The sequence below is a fragment of the Euprymna scolopes genome, chromosome 12 (genome assembly GCF_053919585.1).
Source record: "Euprymna scolopes isolate OS-2025 chromosome 12, ASM5391958v1, whole genome shotgun sequence".
Classification (NCBI taxonomy): Eukaryota; Metazoa; Mollusca; class Cephalopoda; order Sepiida; family Sepiolidae; genus Euprymna; species Euprymna scolopes.
In genome coordinates, this window is record NC_136493.1 from 1332382 (window position 1) to 1350827 (window position 18446).

Consider the following 18446-nt stretch of genomic DNA (forward strand, 5'->3'; position numbering starts at 1 on the left):
CGTATACAATACTACTTATCCATCCATCTATACTTTTACTATACTTACAGAATATGCAATAACCTATATCTATCAGGTATAACTGTACTCCATATCAAATGTTCTCTTGTCTCTATACTGAACATATCTAATCTTTCAGTCTTACTAAATGTCCGGTTTGGGCACCAAATCAGAATTTCTAATAGAAAGTAGATCATACTCTAGCACTTTATCCTAATTCCTAAACCTACTAAACCATATCTAACCATACATTCCTAAACCTACTAAACCATATCTAACCATACATTGCTAAACTTACAAAACTATATCTAACCATACATCAACTCGACTCTCTCGATCCAATACTGTAGCAAATTTAACTGCTTCCACTGCATGAATTTTTACGTATGCCCTCTCTCAGTATAAATGAAAATGGACAGCATAATAATGCCCTTTTTAAACCACACTTGAGGAGTGAAAATCTTCTGTAGAAGCTAACCTAAATGCCCGATTTTCCAGGAGATATTAACCTAAATAACCAATAAATATTAACTACACATGCGGGGTCGCAGAAATACCTGGATTAGGACCCAGGCGCGGGGCGAACCCCCTCGGAGCTGATGGACCCGTAGGTCTTCCCAGGCCATCCGTCTAGGAGAAGGAAAACTCTGAAACTAAACCTAGGGGAGGGAGGCCTCTTCAGTCCTGGACGACAACCTTCCTAGAGCTGGTGACTCAAACAAATCACCGGTTGGCAAACCTAAACTGCTTAAGGAGGAGATAGACTCTGTCTATCGTTCGGCTTTCATACTCCTTCTTTGCCTATTGGCCAGGCGTAGAGGTACTATCACAGGGACTCGCTTGAATCACCCAGTGGTTGACCTTGTTTCCTGACTAGGGTAATGAACGCCGCTTTTCCCCACTCCTGCCACATCCCAGCCCCCTAAACTGGACACAGTGGGGTGCTTCAGTGCCATATATGTCAGTGCAGTTGGACTGGGCTGGCTTTGCCTAATGGATTGAGGGTACCGGATTGACAGTTCCTGGCTGCTGTTTCCGACTGATAGTACAGGAGCCCTAACTCTTTGGTAGCGCTTAGAGCGGCTGCTCCATCAACAGTTGTAAAATATCGGGATGTTTGTAGTGCCATGTCGCGCATGGAAAGGGACCCTGCACTCATCCCCGGTGGGCTTTCCCGAGGCCACAATCCTGTGGGTGAGGACAGCTGATGGTCTACTTGTATTGCATGTCTGGTATTCTGCACAACTACTTGTCCAGCACCCCCTCACTCATCCACCCTAACTGAAACTTTTAAATAAAATAAAATGAAATGACAGCTCAAGCAAAAGTTACGTTTAAACCAGGACCAAACTCAAAGAAAACCAACCTGCCTCCTCCCTTGAGGCTTGCATTTACTAATATCCGCGGGCTTAGAACTAACTTAGATGATGTTGAGTCATTTCTCCTTGTAAACACCCCGGATATCTTAGCATTAAGTGAAACTAACCTTCACTCCTCCATACCCTCTAACCACTTTAACATGCCTGGTTATCTCCCACTCTACCGTAAGGACTCGGACAGACATATGCATGGACTTGGAGTCTATATTCGAAACACCCTCCCCCTAACTAGAGAAATAAAACTAGAATCAGAGGGCCAGGCCTTTATGTGCTTCAGACTAAATATGCAACACAATATTAGCTACTTATATTTTCTCTACCGCTCTCCCTCAAACCAAGACTGTACCCTAATAAACAAAGTCTCAGACAGCATAGATATAGCACTCTCCCTCGATACTAGCGCACAAATACATGTATTTGGTGACTTCAATGTCCACCACAGTAACTGGCTAGGATTCTCAAATCACACAGACGTAGCTGGTAGCGCCACATATAGCTTCTCTATATCTCATTCCCTATCTCAGATGGTTACATTTCCGACACGTTTCCCAGACCAGCACGATCAACATGCCTCACTTCTAGATCTCTTTCTGACAACAGTTCCCAATGACTGTACAACAAATGCCCATAGCCCACTCGGGAATGCTGATCACACTGTGATAATGGTAGAAATCAGCCTAAATTCTCGCCCTAAAACTGAAGACCCACTACTCAAAACAACGAGGTATTACAAAAAGGCTGATTGGGAAGCCATCAGGGAGCTCATCAGAGATGCCCCATGGCAAAATATCTTTACTCTTCCAGCGGAACAGTGTGCAAATGAGACAACTGAATGGTTCAAAACTGCTATTGAAGCACATGTTCCCGCACGGAAATACTATAGCAAGCCCCACTCCCCCCAATGGTTTACTTCTGCTTGTGCAGCTGCCATTTGTCAAAGGCAGCATGCGTTCCGCAGATTCAACCGACATAAGTCCAGCTCAAATAAACAGAAGTTTATAGAAGCTAGAAATAATTGTAAGAGAGTGATAGACACAGCTAAGTCAGATTACTCTGAAACCACCAGAAAGCGCATCGAAGCACAGAAATTAGGAACCCGGGATTTTTGGAAAATCTACAACAGCGTAGTTAATAATGGACAGTCAATTATTCCCCCACTAACAAACAATCATGAGGTTGCTTGCACGGCAACTGACAAGGCTAATCTGCTTGCCAGTCGGTTTGCCTCAAACTCCACACTGAACTCGGTACACCACTCACTCCCTGATTTTCCTCTGCGAACAGACGCCACACTTGACGACTTGAAAATCACCCCTTCTCAGGTACATGCTATTATAAAAAACCTAGACACCTCTAAAGCATGTGGACCAGATCTCATCCCGGCTGTGCTATTAAAAAAATGCTCTGCCGAGGTTGCTCCAGTTCTGTCCAAACTTTACAATAAATGCCTTAACGAATCTTGTTTTCCCGACTGCTGGAAAACCGCCTCTGTGGTACCAGTCTTCAAGAATTCTGGTGAAAGAACTGACCCACTAAATTATCGCCCCATTAGCCTCCTCCCGCTTTTCGCCAAAATATTTGAGTCCTTAGTTAATAAAGCCCTAGTCCAGCACCTAACAGCTGCTAAACTCTTGACTGACAAACAATATGGATTCAGGCAAGCCCGTTCCACAGCAGATATCTTAACTGTAGTTTCTGAACGTATATACCGTTCATTGGATAAAACAGGGGAGGGTAGAGCGGTGGCCCTTGATATATCTAAGGCTTTTGACAGGGTATGGCACGATGGTCTTCTAAGGAAAATTAGATCATATGGAATCACTGGAAGAATTCATAACGTAATTAAATCCTTCTTAAGTAATAGAAAAATCAAAGTTGTCCTCGACGGACGTACATCCAAACAATATGACATAAATGCGGGAGTGCCTCAGGGGTCTATCCTTGGACCTCTATTGTTCCTGATATTCATAAACGACCTCCCTGATAATATTGTTTCGGAGATGGGTATATTTGCCGATGACACCACTCTCTATAACAGATATGAGGGGAAAACAAATGAACACATATCCAAGAAAATGGCAGAAACACTAGAGGATGACCTCCAATCCGTAGTGGAATGGGGACAAAAATGGTTGGTCTCATTCAATGCTGCTAAGACTAAGCTTGTTTCCTTCAATAACTACAAGAAACCTTCTCTACCACCAATAGCAATGGCCAAGAACACATTGCCTGAAAGTACTTCTTTTAAACTCCTCGGCCTAACGTTTACAGGGAATATGAACTGGAATAGATACATTGAGAGCATTGCCAAGGCTGCTGCAAGGAAGGTTGGCTCCCTCTACCGTGCTAGAAAACTACTTACGCCTGCCAGTATCCTATACCTCTATAAGGCAACCATTCGCCCATGTATGGAGTACTGTTGTCACATCTGGGCTGGTGCATCTGCTGCTTGTCTCTCGCTCCTGGACAGGGTTCAAAAAAGAGTCGCAAACCTGATAGGTCCTGAACTGTCATCTGGGCTTCAACCTCTGTCCCATCGACGAGATGTTGCATCCCTCTGCCTGTTCTACAAATACTTTAATGGTGAATGCTCTGACGAACTGCAAACACTTGTACCTCCCCGACGTAACTACCCCCGACAAACCCGACAAGCTACTAAGTCTCATCCCTTTACAGTGGAGATCCCTAGGTGCAAGAAAGCCTTTTACTCCAATAGTTTCTTCCCCAGAACTGCGGGTCTTTGGAACTCCCTTCCGGGATTCTGCTTTCCCAACTGCAATGATATGCAGAAGTTCAAGTGTAATGTTAACAAACATCTTTCTACTCTTCTCCCTTCATAATGACCCCGCTAATTAATTCCCTAATAGTAGCCCCCTGCTTCAAAGTGGCACTGTGCCTTGTTTGGGGTGAAAATTGAATAAAAAAAAAAAAAAAAAAAAAAAAAAAAATTTGTGATATATAAAACTTTGGTGAGTAACTTAATTATTTACTTTTTAATAGACATTTCAAAATGGGAGGCGTGAATTATTCGACACCCTGTCTTTCCAAGCTTATAACTACTCGAAAAATGTAATTCAAGCCCTATTTTTTTTTTTCAATTAAAGGAGCAAGGACCAAGGTTTCGTTAAAAAAAAACAAAAGAAAAAAAACAACGTAGTTTTTTTTTAAAAAGGGGTTTTAAACTTCGAACTTTAGAGGTAAATTAATAAAAAAAACACTACTTTTTTTTGTTTTAAATTTGAATATATTATTTATTGACCTTTTCTCTTCAATTTGTGATATATAAAACTTTGGTGAGTAAATTAATTATTTACTTTTTAATAGACACTTGAAAATGGGGGGGGGCGTGAATTTAAAAAAAAACGTTTGTCTAAAATATTATATTCGGTTTATTGGAAAGAGCATAAAATTTCACATTGACCCTGAAAATATCGTAAAAAATAGAATAAATAGAAAAATTTTGATAGATTTTTAAAGTTTAAAAATTGAAAAATATTGCGTTCGTAAAATTCATTACTGTTTTTAAAAAAAAAAAAAATTCTATTACTTTTAAAACTTTAATAGTTTATTTTGGAAGTATAATCCATAAAGAAAATAAACAACCAACTTTTAAAAGAGAAATTACGAGTTTTTTTATATTTTATTCGCAGTTTCGTGTTAGGGGTGTCAAAAATTCCTACAAAAATTCTGATACACCTAACACTGCTATGCAAAATAGATGATGATAATGATGATGATGATGATGATGATGATGATGATGTATTTTGAACTCATCGATTTTATGAACCTAACCACTAATTACTCTTAGTGACCCAATATAGAATCGACGGATAATTTAAATCATTTCTTATTAAGTTTTACCTTTATTGAAACTTATTTGAATTTTTGAACTTATTAATATTTATTTCGTATTCGATTTGAAAAATGATTTAAATAATCAAAACACACACACACACACACACACACACACACACACACACACACACACACATATATATATATATATATATATATATATATATATATATATATATATATATATGTGTGTGTGTGTGTGTGTGTGTGTGTGTGTGTGTGTGTGTGTGTGTGTGTACTAGCAGGCCACTCGGCGTTGCCCGGTCGTAAATGTGCATAAATATCATATTTTAACTAATACAGAATTCTTAAAAATTATAATAAAAAATATCATAGGTATTAAGCGTAACGTTAAATTCCTTTAACAAAAAAAACAAAAAAAAACAGAAAAAACTAAGACATGTGAATGCAAGTTTTTTTCTAAATAGTTCACTTCTTGTAAGTAAAAATACTCGAACTGAGATCGAAACCAAAACCTAAAGACAATGAGTCAAGTACGATAACCATTAGGCCAGCTTAACAGAAACTTGAAAAGGTGTTTTCAAACCTACTTATTGTTAACATAAGTAATCTGTCATGTGAAAGATTCACGCATGCGCATTCGTGAAACAGTTGACAAACATAAAAGTCCGATGCCCCCCCTGTGCCAATTTTTAAATTTTGACTCTTTAGTAGACCTTTTTTCAGATGAAAATCGATTAAAAAGTTTTCCATGTGTCTGAATATGCTGTATACCAAATTATATATATGTGTGTGTGTGTGTGTGTGTGTGTGTGTGTGTAGAAATGAGTATGTGCATGTCAGAGAACAATTCTCAACCTATATACTAAACGAATTTTTAATTTACAGACTTGAAATTTGATATATAGCGTATTCAGACGGGTAAGAAAACTTTTTAATTGATTTTCATCCGGAAAAACATCTGCTATGGAGTCAAAATTGAAAACTTGTTACGGGGGAGGGGGGGGCAACCATCGGATTTTTATGTTAATCAACTGTTTCACAAAAGAAAATACGTGAATCGTTCACATGACAGATTAATTATGTCAAGAATAAGTAGGTTTGAAAACACTTTTTCACGTTTGTGTAAAGCTGGTCTAATGGTTATCGTACTTGACTCACTGCCTTTCGGTTTTGGTTTCGATTTCAATTCGAGTAAAGACATAAACTGTTTAGAAAAAAAAAACATAACACTCGCACACACATATCTCAGTTTCTGCATTAATTCAAATATAATATTCATGCGTATTTTACGACCGGGAAACGTCTGGAGGCCTGCTAGTAATACTAGTGTCTGTCGGTATTTAATAATTATTATAGAAAATAATTATGTCAGCCCCTTTAAGAAACTCGCTTCTTATTGTTGAGCACTTTCAGTCGAAATAAAAAGTCGGTCAATTTAGCTCTTATGCGCAGATCATCATATAATGATTAGATCACCTTGACAGACGTTAAAAAACATTTAAAAATAAATGTTTAAATTTCAACAGTATTTCTCACGGTTAACGGTGGCCGAATCGATTGGGTTCTTGCTAATGAAGCCAGGGATGGCTTCTGTTGTCGGATCTATCGACCGGTGTTAATCGTGACACCTGTACTGATGATTTCCAAAAGGATGAAACACTAGTGTTTGTAGATATTTAATAATTATTATAGTAAATAATCATGTGTGTGTGTGTGTGTGTGTGTGTGTGTGTGTGTGTGTGTGTGTGTGTGTGTGTGTGTGTGTGTGTGTGTGTGTGTGTGTGTGATAAGTAAGTAACACAGAATGTTACTTCATTTTAATTAGTGATGGAGACAGTTTCGTTGGTAAGCCTTCAGTGACTGAAATTTAAGATCTGACACAGTATGTTTCATTCTCTTATATATATATTATTGAATAAGGTGAAAAGCTATAGCAAACATCTATATGAGTATTTTAACCATAGTTCCTGATTTCAAAAGGCGAAAAATTAAAAGATACATCTGCCTTACTTTTAATGCTAGGTTTATTTATGGTGTCTTTTAAATTTAATAAAAACCCTTCACAATTTGCTGACGAGGAGACCTTGTTTATTAAAAAACTATATGTAAAAATTATTGTCCATAACTTGATGTCTACCACAATAAAAACACGGTTTTCCGAAACGATCGTACAGATAATTGATTTTGTTGTTGTTCCTTCTTATGAAACGGATTTTTAATTTTAATTTAATTATAATTTGATTTTTAAATTTTAAATTATCAATCACATTACTTAATATTGAATTAGCTCTAGGATATTTACCTATCGGGCTTATTATATATCTAAATTACAACGAGCACTTTTTCTTTCCTGTATTTTAATTAAACTAGAAATTTCACTATTACATTAAAATACACTCAGCTCTTTAGACTAGTTCTAATCTCCTTTAAATTTATATATATATATATATATATATATATATATATATATATATATATATATATATATATATAAATTAACGCCTGTGTTTGTGTCTGGTCACGAATAGACTCCTATATGGTTGACTATTATAGAAAATTGATCACATATAATGATAGAAGATGTATCGAGACACAGGAATGGGTATGTTTGATCTGGCAGAATGATGATTCATTAAAATTGTGGGGTCTGCGTACGCGCCTGATCCACAAAGTATGGAAATAAAAAAAATTAAAAATTAAAAAAAAAAACGTTTACAAGTGTTTTTGATATAGATGTACATAAGAATATTTTGATAAGTATGTTTTAACTTTAATAGCGACAGTATAATAAAATTGTGGGGTCTGTGTTCGCGCCTGGCCTACATAGAATGGAAATAGGCACAAACTTTAATAAACACTTTTCATATCTATTTGCGTAAGTATACTTTGATAATTATATTTCAGCTTGAAGAAATATGGTAAAATAAAATTATGGGGTGTTCGTTCGCGCCTGACCTCCATAGAATGGAAATATGTCACAAAGTTTAACAAGGTTTTTTAATATAGATCCACAGAATATTGTGATAAGTGTTTCAGTGTGAACAGGTATGGTATAATAAATTATGGGGTTTATCTATTTTATTTTTACTTTCATATTTTGCTTTGGTCTTGATACCCCACAATTCGAAGCTATCTCTTTACAACCTTTCCTTTTCATAACCTATCATACTTTCATAAATCAGAGTCCATTTTCTGTAGGCTGTTTTTGAACCCAGTCAACGACGGGTACTTTTGCTAGTATATATATATATATGTAATGTATATGTAATATATATGTAATACACTGTTTTGTTTTTAAATCCCCGAAACAGTGTTTCATGGTAAACAACTGATGATCCCTTAAAAAATATAAAAATTGGTATTATAGTAAATTTGAGAGTTGATGCAGTGATTGCAGGTGATTAAATGACTTACTGACTAGATGTTTTTTTTTTTTTTTTTTTTAATGAATGATAAAAAATAAATTTTTGTGTGGTTTCAAATGTTAAAAACTTCAAAGACTATATATATATATATATATATATATATATATATATATATATATATATATATATATATAATTATTTTTTTTTACTATGGGTATATTTTAAATGCGATTGCCATGGTTTCATGCGTTCTTGCGATTGTTAAGAGTGCGTGAAACTAGCAGTGGTATGCCATAAAAACATCACATCATCTTTTTTAAGTATTATTAAGCTCTGTTTTAGAAATGATCGAATACCGCATACAAGTGTAAATAAAAGCTTTTTAGCGGATCAAAATAAATAAATTTATATATAAAAAATATAGAATAAACAGATAAATTGAGCAAATAGTTAATAAAACATATTAATAAAACACTTTGAAAAAGAGTTAAAAACATATTTAATCTGAAAAGAAAACACTTAATAAGTTGATAGTCCTTAATCCGCGGAGTTTCGAGAAATACTTTCCTTCTCATCAGAGGGTAGGAATTAGCAAAATACGGGATCGGATTTTGTATAAAAAAGTATTTGATGAAACTGCAAGTAAGTCAAAGATCTTACTTGATGTTGTGGTGGCACCCACTCATTTACATATGTGGATAATATTACACATAAATAACAAGACTCGGTTAGTCTGGGTGTGTGTTAACCAGAAGCCACTAAAGGCCGAGCCGAGAGCAGATATGTTCTCCAGCCAAGAATCTCTTACCTGACACCTATTATGTAAATATACTGTAAATATACTTTTCCTAATATGCTTCTTATTGATCTACCTTTGTTTGTTGAGTCTTCATTTGTATTGCCTTATACGTTATTTGGTTCAACCTGCCAACATAACACTTGATAACTAAAAGTGATGCAGAGGTAATAAAGCGTAAAAGATAATCGTGAAATTATTAAGTTTTCATAGGGGAACACATAACAAAATTAAATTAATATGTACGATCGTTTCGGAAACGATATCCTTTTATTCATTCAATATTTATCGAGAAATAAAGTAAAATATTTCTGAATATCGTCTCTTCATCAGCATAAATTACTATAATTATTTTTTCATACCTACAGACACTAGTGTTTCATCCTTTCGGGGATCATCAGTGCAGGGTGTCACGAGTACCGCCAGTCAGGATATTCATATTCCTCCTTTGTAGGAATCTGGTTAAACCCGTGAAGTAGTAGTATATTATATATATTGTGTGTGTATATATATATATATATATATATATATATATACACACACCCACACACGCACAATATATAATATACTACAACATGAATGAAAAAATATGAAACTGCGGCGCTAACTCTTCGCGGGTTTAACCAGATTCCTATGAAGGAGAAAGTTTCACGGTATTATGAATTTAAAGTCTGAATATAAATATAAATATTGTGTGTGTGTGTGTGTGTGTGTGTGTGTGTGTGTGTGTGTGTGTGTGTGTGACTTTTACTTTCTAAGTAAATATCAGCAGTTATTCCTCATGTTCACCTTTTAGGCGAGTTCAAGTCTGAATTAAAAATGTGTTCTTATAAAAAGAAAAGGGTTATCTTGTCAAAATATAATCACATAACAAAAGGGTTCGGCTTCTGTCGTATTCGGTGTTACAAGAGTAGAGGGGTGAGGAGCAGTAGATCGGGGTGGGAGGAGATAGCAACAAGGTGATGTTGCGTGTGAAGTTGGTGACAAATTTAAAACAATCTTGTTCCGTCGTGTTCAAATAATTGTCACTCAAAACAAAATGTTTCGTTTTTTTTTTTGTTTTTCAACATTTAACGACAAGACGAGACACGACCGTAAAAAAAAACTTTTTGTTTTGTAAATGAGAAGATAATTTGTGTGGGAAAATCGAGTAAATTCACTTATTTACATTTTCTTTCATTCTTCTTAATTCTTTATTTATTTGTAAAATTGTAACAGAGCGCGGACGCGCGTATGTAAATGCCGAGCCGTGTTCGAAGTGACGTCACGGTAAGGAAATAAAAATGACTAAAAAGGGCGTATGCACAGACAGACGAAGACGTTCGAGGGGACAGAGTTAAGGGTGAAACTGTATTATAACGTTTTTTTTTTCAGGAAAGTACCTGTAAATAAATGTCATTGTTACAAAAAAAGTGAGTGTAGTTATTATTTGTCTTCTGTTCTTTGCGACGTATTCTGCTACAATGTGTTGGGTCTAGAATGTCTACACGTTAACGCGTGTGAAAACGTTACGGAATAAGAGAATCAAACAAACGCTTTGTTCAGCAAAACCTTACACAGGGCAGGTTGTTAAGACCTGTCAAGCGTGGGACCTTAATCTTGGACTCTTGCGTTATCTCAACACGACGAACTCCTATTGATTTTGCTTGTGTTCTTGAGCAAAAAGCCAGCATGTGACAACCGTATTCCATGCATGGAGTATTGTTGCCACATCCGAGCTAGTGAATCTACCACTAGTCTCTCCTTCTAATATAGAGTCCGAAAACGAGTCCGCAATCTAATAGGTCCCACTTCGTCAATTAATCTCCAACCCTACCCCATTGAATCTCTGTGCGTGTTGTACAGATATTTTAGTGGAATGTACTCTAATGAACTCGTTGCTCTTGTACCCCCTCAACATACATATCCCCGACAAACCCACTTAGCAATAAAATCTCACCCCTTTACTGTTGAGGTCCCTAAATGCCAGAAAGTTTTCTACTCTAATAGTTTCTTCCCTCGAACAGGTAGATTTTGGAATTCCCTTCCTGATACCTGCTTCCTTGACTGCACTGATATGCAGAAGTTTAAATGTAATGTAAACAAATATCTTGTTAATCTTTCCTAGGCATGGTCCCAAATAGTAACCCCTTACATCTAAGTGTTAGGGGTGAACGTGAGTAAAAAAAAAATCCAAAAAGAATAGCAAAAGAAATGATAGTCGTACAGATAAGAAAATTAACTAATTGTAATTTTTAAATGTAGTTGTCGAAAGCGCAAAAAAGAAATGACAGCTTTAATCCAGTAAAAGAAGCCTTTGTATTGTAGATCACTGCCGGGGGATGCCAAGTAACCTGGACGAGTATTATTATAATTGTTGTTGATGTTAAGAAAATAAAACATTTAGAAAATATGTATCGGGAATGTTAACTTGATAGAATGGAATTTTATTCTGACAATTATGTTTTTAATTGGAAGACTAATTTGGAATCAGGAGGCCAGGAATAATAAAAAATGGATTATATTAAAACAATCAGGTGATGACGTAATAAACTAGAAAGACAGTTTTAGAAATATACATGGATGTTAATTATATATCACTACGAACAAATTAATTAAAAACAGAAAATCTCAAACATTCAACTAAATTATTCAAAAAAACTTTTAGTTTGATTAAAAAAGAAATACTTCTGTACTAGTAATTTTATTGTTTGTATTGAAATTATTTTTTAATTTAATTTGTTTGATTTTGTTTATTTTTTTTGTTATTTATCGTTCGTTTTTATTTAAATTTATTCGTCGTTTGTTTGATTTTTTTAAAAATATTAATTGTTTTTAATTTATATATTTATTCAATTATTTTTTTGTTTTTTAAATTCATAATTCAGTTTTTACAGTATTTAATTGCATTCTGCGTTAAACACATATAATCCTTGTTTCTTTTAAAATAATTGAATGAAGATTAAGTATGAATCGAATAATGTTCCTTCTTTTATTTTTCTAATGTTTTTTCAAAGTTCTCATTCATTATCGACAGTCTGACTTTTCGAAATATTTTGTTTGCTAATACCACATGTATGATGTCACTTCAACAGTGCACAGGCCTTAGTTACTTTACAATGGCTACGGTTTGAGTCGTCTGGTGATCGATGTAAGTGTAAAACCATCGACATGATGAATAAAAAACATGTAATTTATTAAATCATATAATGCTTTAGGTACGACCAAAATGAAAGAAGGGAGTAAATACGTAATCTCTCTTTTAAAATCTACAAAAATCAAGTCATTATCCAATCAATAAGAAATTTTTACTAATTAAGTGAAGAACGAACGTTATAATTGGTGTACATTTTTAATAATCGATATATATATATATATATATATATATATATATATATATATATATATATATATATACACACACGAGGGGCGTGCAATAAGTAATGCCCCTGACCCATTTCCAATTGTCTGATGTAGCTGAAATTTTGCATGCGCAATGATTTATATCTCTACGGGTTATGTGGCAAATTACAGCTCTGAACTAATTGTGGTTTCTGTTTTACATGTGTTTGAACTGAGTCAGGTGTGAAATGGAGCCTGTTGAATGTCGAGCAGTGCTCCGGTTTTTGTATTTGAAAGGACGCACACCACAGGAGACTTTTGATGAAATGAAAGAAACTTATGGTGATAATGCCCCATCATATGACCTTGTAAAACGCTGGCATTGTGAATTCAAACATAGCCGAAAGTCTGTGGGAACAGCTCCCAGAACGTGTCGCGCCCCCCCCTTCTGCCATTGATGAGACATCTGTCCGGCATCTGTCCGTCAAGTTGAGGCTGCCATTTTTGAAAAACGGCGAATTACTATTCGCCAAATAGCCCAAGATGTCAAGATTAGTACAGGGTCTATGGAAACTATATCATTCATGACCATTTGCATATGCATAAGGTGTTTGCCAGATGGATTACCAGGTTGCTCACACCATTCCAGAATTCCAGAAGCAAGAACGCGTCGAGTGCTCGAGAAAGAATTTGGAGATGTGCCAAGAAGATGAGTACAAAGTTTTTCAAAAGACTGATTACACAGGATGAAACCTGGGTCCATCATTATGATCCAGAGACCAAAACCTAGTCAATGCAGTGGAAGCACTTGGACTCACCTCCGCTGACAAGGTCATGTTCATAGTCTTCTGGGACCAGGATGGAGTAGTGATGACAGATTTCCTGGCAAAGGGTACCACAATTACAGAAGCCTATTATGCTTCACTTTTGAGGAAATTAAGGGAAGCTATCAAAATCAAGAGGCGAGGCAAGATCAGCAAAGGTACCCTCTTCCTGCAGGACAACGCTCCGGTCCGCAACTCGCATGTCGCCAGGTGAGAAGCGTGTGGTTACGAAATACTCCCCCCATCCTCCCTACGCTCCTGACCTTGCACCCTCTGACTTTCACCTCTTCCCAGCCATGAAGTTGTTTTTGAAAGGAAAGCGTTTCCAAGATGATGCAGCCTTGATTTCTGAAGTCACGTCGTGGTTGGAGGACCAACCTGGGGTGTTCTACAAAAACAGTCTCCAGAGCTGCATCAAACGATGGGAGACATGCATAACTCTGGGTGGTTCCTATGTAGAGAAAGACTAATAACTATGCCAAGTTTCATTGCTCTACTTCTATGGGAAGTAGGTCAGGGCATTACTTATTGCACGCCCCTCGTATATATATATATATATATATATATATATATATATATATATATATATATATATATATATTAATTGTCTGTATTTCAAATTTCATGATGTTGACGTTGTTACGTTGACAATTCTTGACAATAAATTTTTCACTGCCAAGAATAGTAAATGTCAAAGTAATAAAAGGAATAAATTGTAAGATGGTCAACATTATGAAATTTGGAATATAGATTTTTGTCATTTGTTTGTTATATGCTCTGTAATATTGAGCTTTATAAATTAAGGAATAGTATTAAAAAAGGTTAAATATAATTGAAAAAAAAATCATATTTTCACAGATATATATATATATATATATATATATATATATATATATATATATATATATATATATATATATATATCCCTCTCTTTAACAGCGCAAGCCCCCCCCTCCTTTTTGAATTTCCAACGTCTTTTTCCGTTTTTTCTAAAGTAGAACAGCGTCTCACTTTGCACGTGAAACATTTTCAAATATTTTGTACTGGTGTTTTTTGTTTCTAAATCTCATTTATCCAGAGGAAGTCTCGAAATAAAGACGAAACGTTGATGAACTCATAATACGGTTTGTTCCGTTTTATTTCTCTATTTTGTCGGAATACTATTTCCATTATTTTCATCACACACACACACACACACACACACACTAATTAATTGCAATCGGAATCAGGAATAAAAAAAAAATGGAAATTTTAGGGTTATCGGAATCGTAAAAATTTGTGCATATTTTCCGATGCCAAAACGATTCCATAATTTACGTTTTTTTTTTCTTTTTCGATTCTGTTAAAAAACAAACTCTTCAACAGTTAGTAGTAATGATTAAATAATAAATATTTATTGATTTTAAACTATCGGAAATTTTTTTAGAATCGTTCCATTACTAATATATATATATATATATATATATATATATATATATATATATATATATATATATATATATATATATATATATATATATTTGTTTGTTTGTTTGTTTGTTTATTATCAACTCGTCCTTGCCTAGTATTTGCCAACGTCACCTATTATGAGAGTGTAATCCTTTGGAATGTTCATGGTCGCAACCAGCAATCATAAAGTCTAAAATATTTGGTTTCGGTCATTTCATTAGAATGCGATTAAAGATATCCGGTGGGAAAGGCATGGGTCACGCGGTGCATTTATTCCGTGTCTGGTTTTTATCCCTGGGTGCAAAATTTGTTTTATTTAAAGTCAGTCTATTCAATATAACAACCGGTTGTATATCCACGGGGTTGGTAGAGGGATCAGTTTATTTGATAATGTTTCAAACTTAAAGGTAAGCAGAACACCTGGATATTAGAAGAAGCCTTTATAAAGTATTTGTCAACAGAGTGGGGGACGTTTCCTTTTTTAAAGGAAGCCGGCGGATGCGGTTGGTAGTAACCCTAGAACTCACTTTCTTCCCGGTGTGAAATAGAATTTGAATTAGGGTTTCTCAAACATAGGGGCCTCCTTTCAGTGTGTATGGGCAATAAATACGCAACGAAACATCGTTGTGCCTGGTCAATACTAAAGTAGATGACCATTGGGGAATGCCGAGTGTGTGTGTAACCCGCCCCCATGTTATCTCGGAATTGTTTCCAGTCGTTCTAGACGTCTCCTGCCATTGTAATCAAATAGTGCCGACTCAAGAGAGGATTGGTTAGAGATTACGCAACCCTTACTTCACAAATGTCATTCATAATTCCGTAAGGATAATCATATGGTCCTCGTCGTTTCGATGAACTAAGATCAGAGAAAATAGATAACTATTGTAAGGGTGCGAGTAAGAACGAATCTAGTAAAACAAAGGTTGCATAATCTCTGTCCGCAGCTCTCGTGGGCCCTCTCTGTTCGTTCAGTGGCAAGGAAAGATTAGAAACGATTTCGGCGTAAGCAGAGAGAGACTAGTGTTATTTTTAGTTTTCAAAGACTTGCGAGTCTGTCTACTTTTTAATCGACGGGAGGAGGAGGGGAGAGGGAGAGGGAGACAGAAGAGTGGGAATAGTCGGGTTGATGCTTTTAATGAGGATGTTAGTGATGGAGTGACGCTGACAGAACTTGGTAAGATGATCTCTTAGTTTGCAACTATAACTACTTAGGTTCACTGCACCATTGTGTTTATTTATGAGTTCACATAGTCAAGGCACAAAACCACTCGAGGATGAGGCGTACATTAGATGAGTGGATTGATAGTTGAATAATGATGAATAATATTAGAGGATTGAAGATATCTCTATATCACCGACCCAAAAGAGAAGCCGACCCAGGAAACAGCAATTTTTCCTCCCTTGTCAGAAACATCTCCTCCTGGAATACAAGAATAACAAAATAGAGAAAAGAAAGAGTTCGAAGTATGGGCGTTGTCTTCAATGCAGTTTTTGTGTTTAGTGTTGCTAAGTGACCACACATTCACCTCATTGCGCACATCAACGCGTGCCTAATGGCGAGGGGGGAAGTTGAAATCCCGTCCATAGAACATATTTTTTTAATTACATTTTCACCCCAAACAAGGCAAATTGCCACTTTGGTGTAGGGGGCTACTATCAGAGGCAACAACTACTGGGGTACTATGTAGGGATTTGGGCAGCAAGATGTCGGTTCACGTTACACTTGAACTTCTGCATGTCAGTACAGTTGGAGAAGAAACTACTGGTGTATATAGAGTATGGAGTAGAAAGATCTTTTAAATCTAGGGATCTCTAGCGAGAGACTAGTAGCAGATGCACCAACCCAAATATGACAGCAATACTCCATACATGGGCGAATGGTGGCCTTATAGAAGTACAGGATACTTTCGGGTGTTAGTAGTTTTCTAGCACAGTAGAGAGAACCTACCTTTTTCGCAGCGGCCCTTGAATGCTTTCAATGTAATTGTTCCAACTCATGTTCCTGTGAACGTTAGGCTGAGATGTTTGAAAGATGTACTCTCAGATAAAGAGTCACTGGCCATTGCTATTGGTGGCAGAGAAGGTTTCTTGTAATTATTGAAGGAAACCAGTTTAGTCTTGGCAGCATTGAATGTGACCATTCATATAATATTAGTTTATCTCTTACTAATACTGAGAGGTGAGAAAATTGACCCCACTTGACTTCCAATTACATGCATAGACATGGATAACTCTAACCCAGTCAAAAGCGCTATCGACCTAGGAAACAATAACTTTCATCCCTTTGTCAGAAACATGGAATATAAGTGATAAAATAGAGAAAAAGAAAAAGTAAAGAAGTTTCATTTTCTATTCTTTGCCATGCAGCTCATCTTAACAACTTTTATGTTTAGTGTTGGTGACCGAGCAAGTGAATCTGATGTCGCGGCGAAAGGGAATAGTTTAATCGCTGACATCCTAACTGCGGACATGTAATACTAGTTTACATTTTACTTGTGGTGAGTCAGTGACAAGCCAGAAAGTAAACCTCACTTGAAATCGACATTTTTGAAGGTGCTGGATTGGCTGTTATTTTAATCCCCCCCCTTCTTTTGTTGGTTTCATGTAAGCGTTTCTATGGAACGAACTGAATTTGAATTTGACACAGATTTTCAGTCCGTGCCGTTAACCACTTAGCCACCGTCGTCCATCCTGGATTGCCTATTATTATGGCACGTCAAAAATATTAGTTTATTAAAGACCGTAACCCCATACCCTTGTAGTTCTCTTTTACATGACATCAACTATTTTATGGTATTGTTATTATTATTATTATTATTATTATTATTATTATTATTATTATTATGATTAATAATAATAATAATAATAATAATAATAATAATGAAATCGTTGTGTACAGTGCTCAGGAGGTGTTTTACAACTCATTTTGTTTCAATTTATATTAATCAAAATTCTCAGAAGTCAAGTCCCCCCCACACACACACTCGTTGGGTCTAACACTTTATCTCTATATGAGATCCATAAAAATTTTCCTTTAGGTCTCAGTTGAAAAACATAATTTTCCTCTTCCTGACGATAGCTCAGACGGTAATAGAATGGAACTTGAAAGGAGGTGCTTATTTAACCATCTGGTTATAGCTATCGAAGGGGTTTACATGAAAGTAGAGGGTTTATACGATGTCGGAATATTTGAAAGGGGTATAAATTATTAGAGATAATAGTAAGATAATTAATGGGGGGGATAAATTATACGGAGGTCACTCAAGAATAAGGGTTAATGAGTGCACAGTAGCAAATGGGACAATATCGTAGTAATCGTTAGTAGTGGGAATTTGATAAATTGGATTACTTAAGGGGACAGCTCATCAAGAACTTGTTTACATTGGACTTGAAGACAACCATATTGTAGTCAGCTGTAAAGCATGAAAATGGAAGACAATTCCACAGGCGTGCAGTTCTAAGAAAGAAGTTTGTTTGTGGAATCTACGTTCAG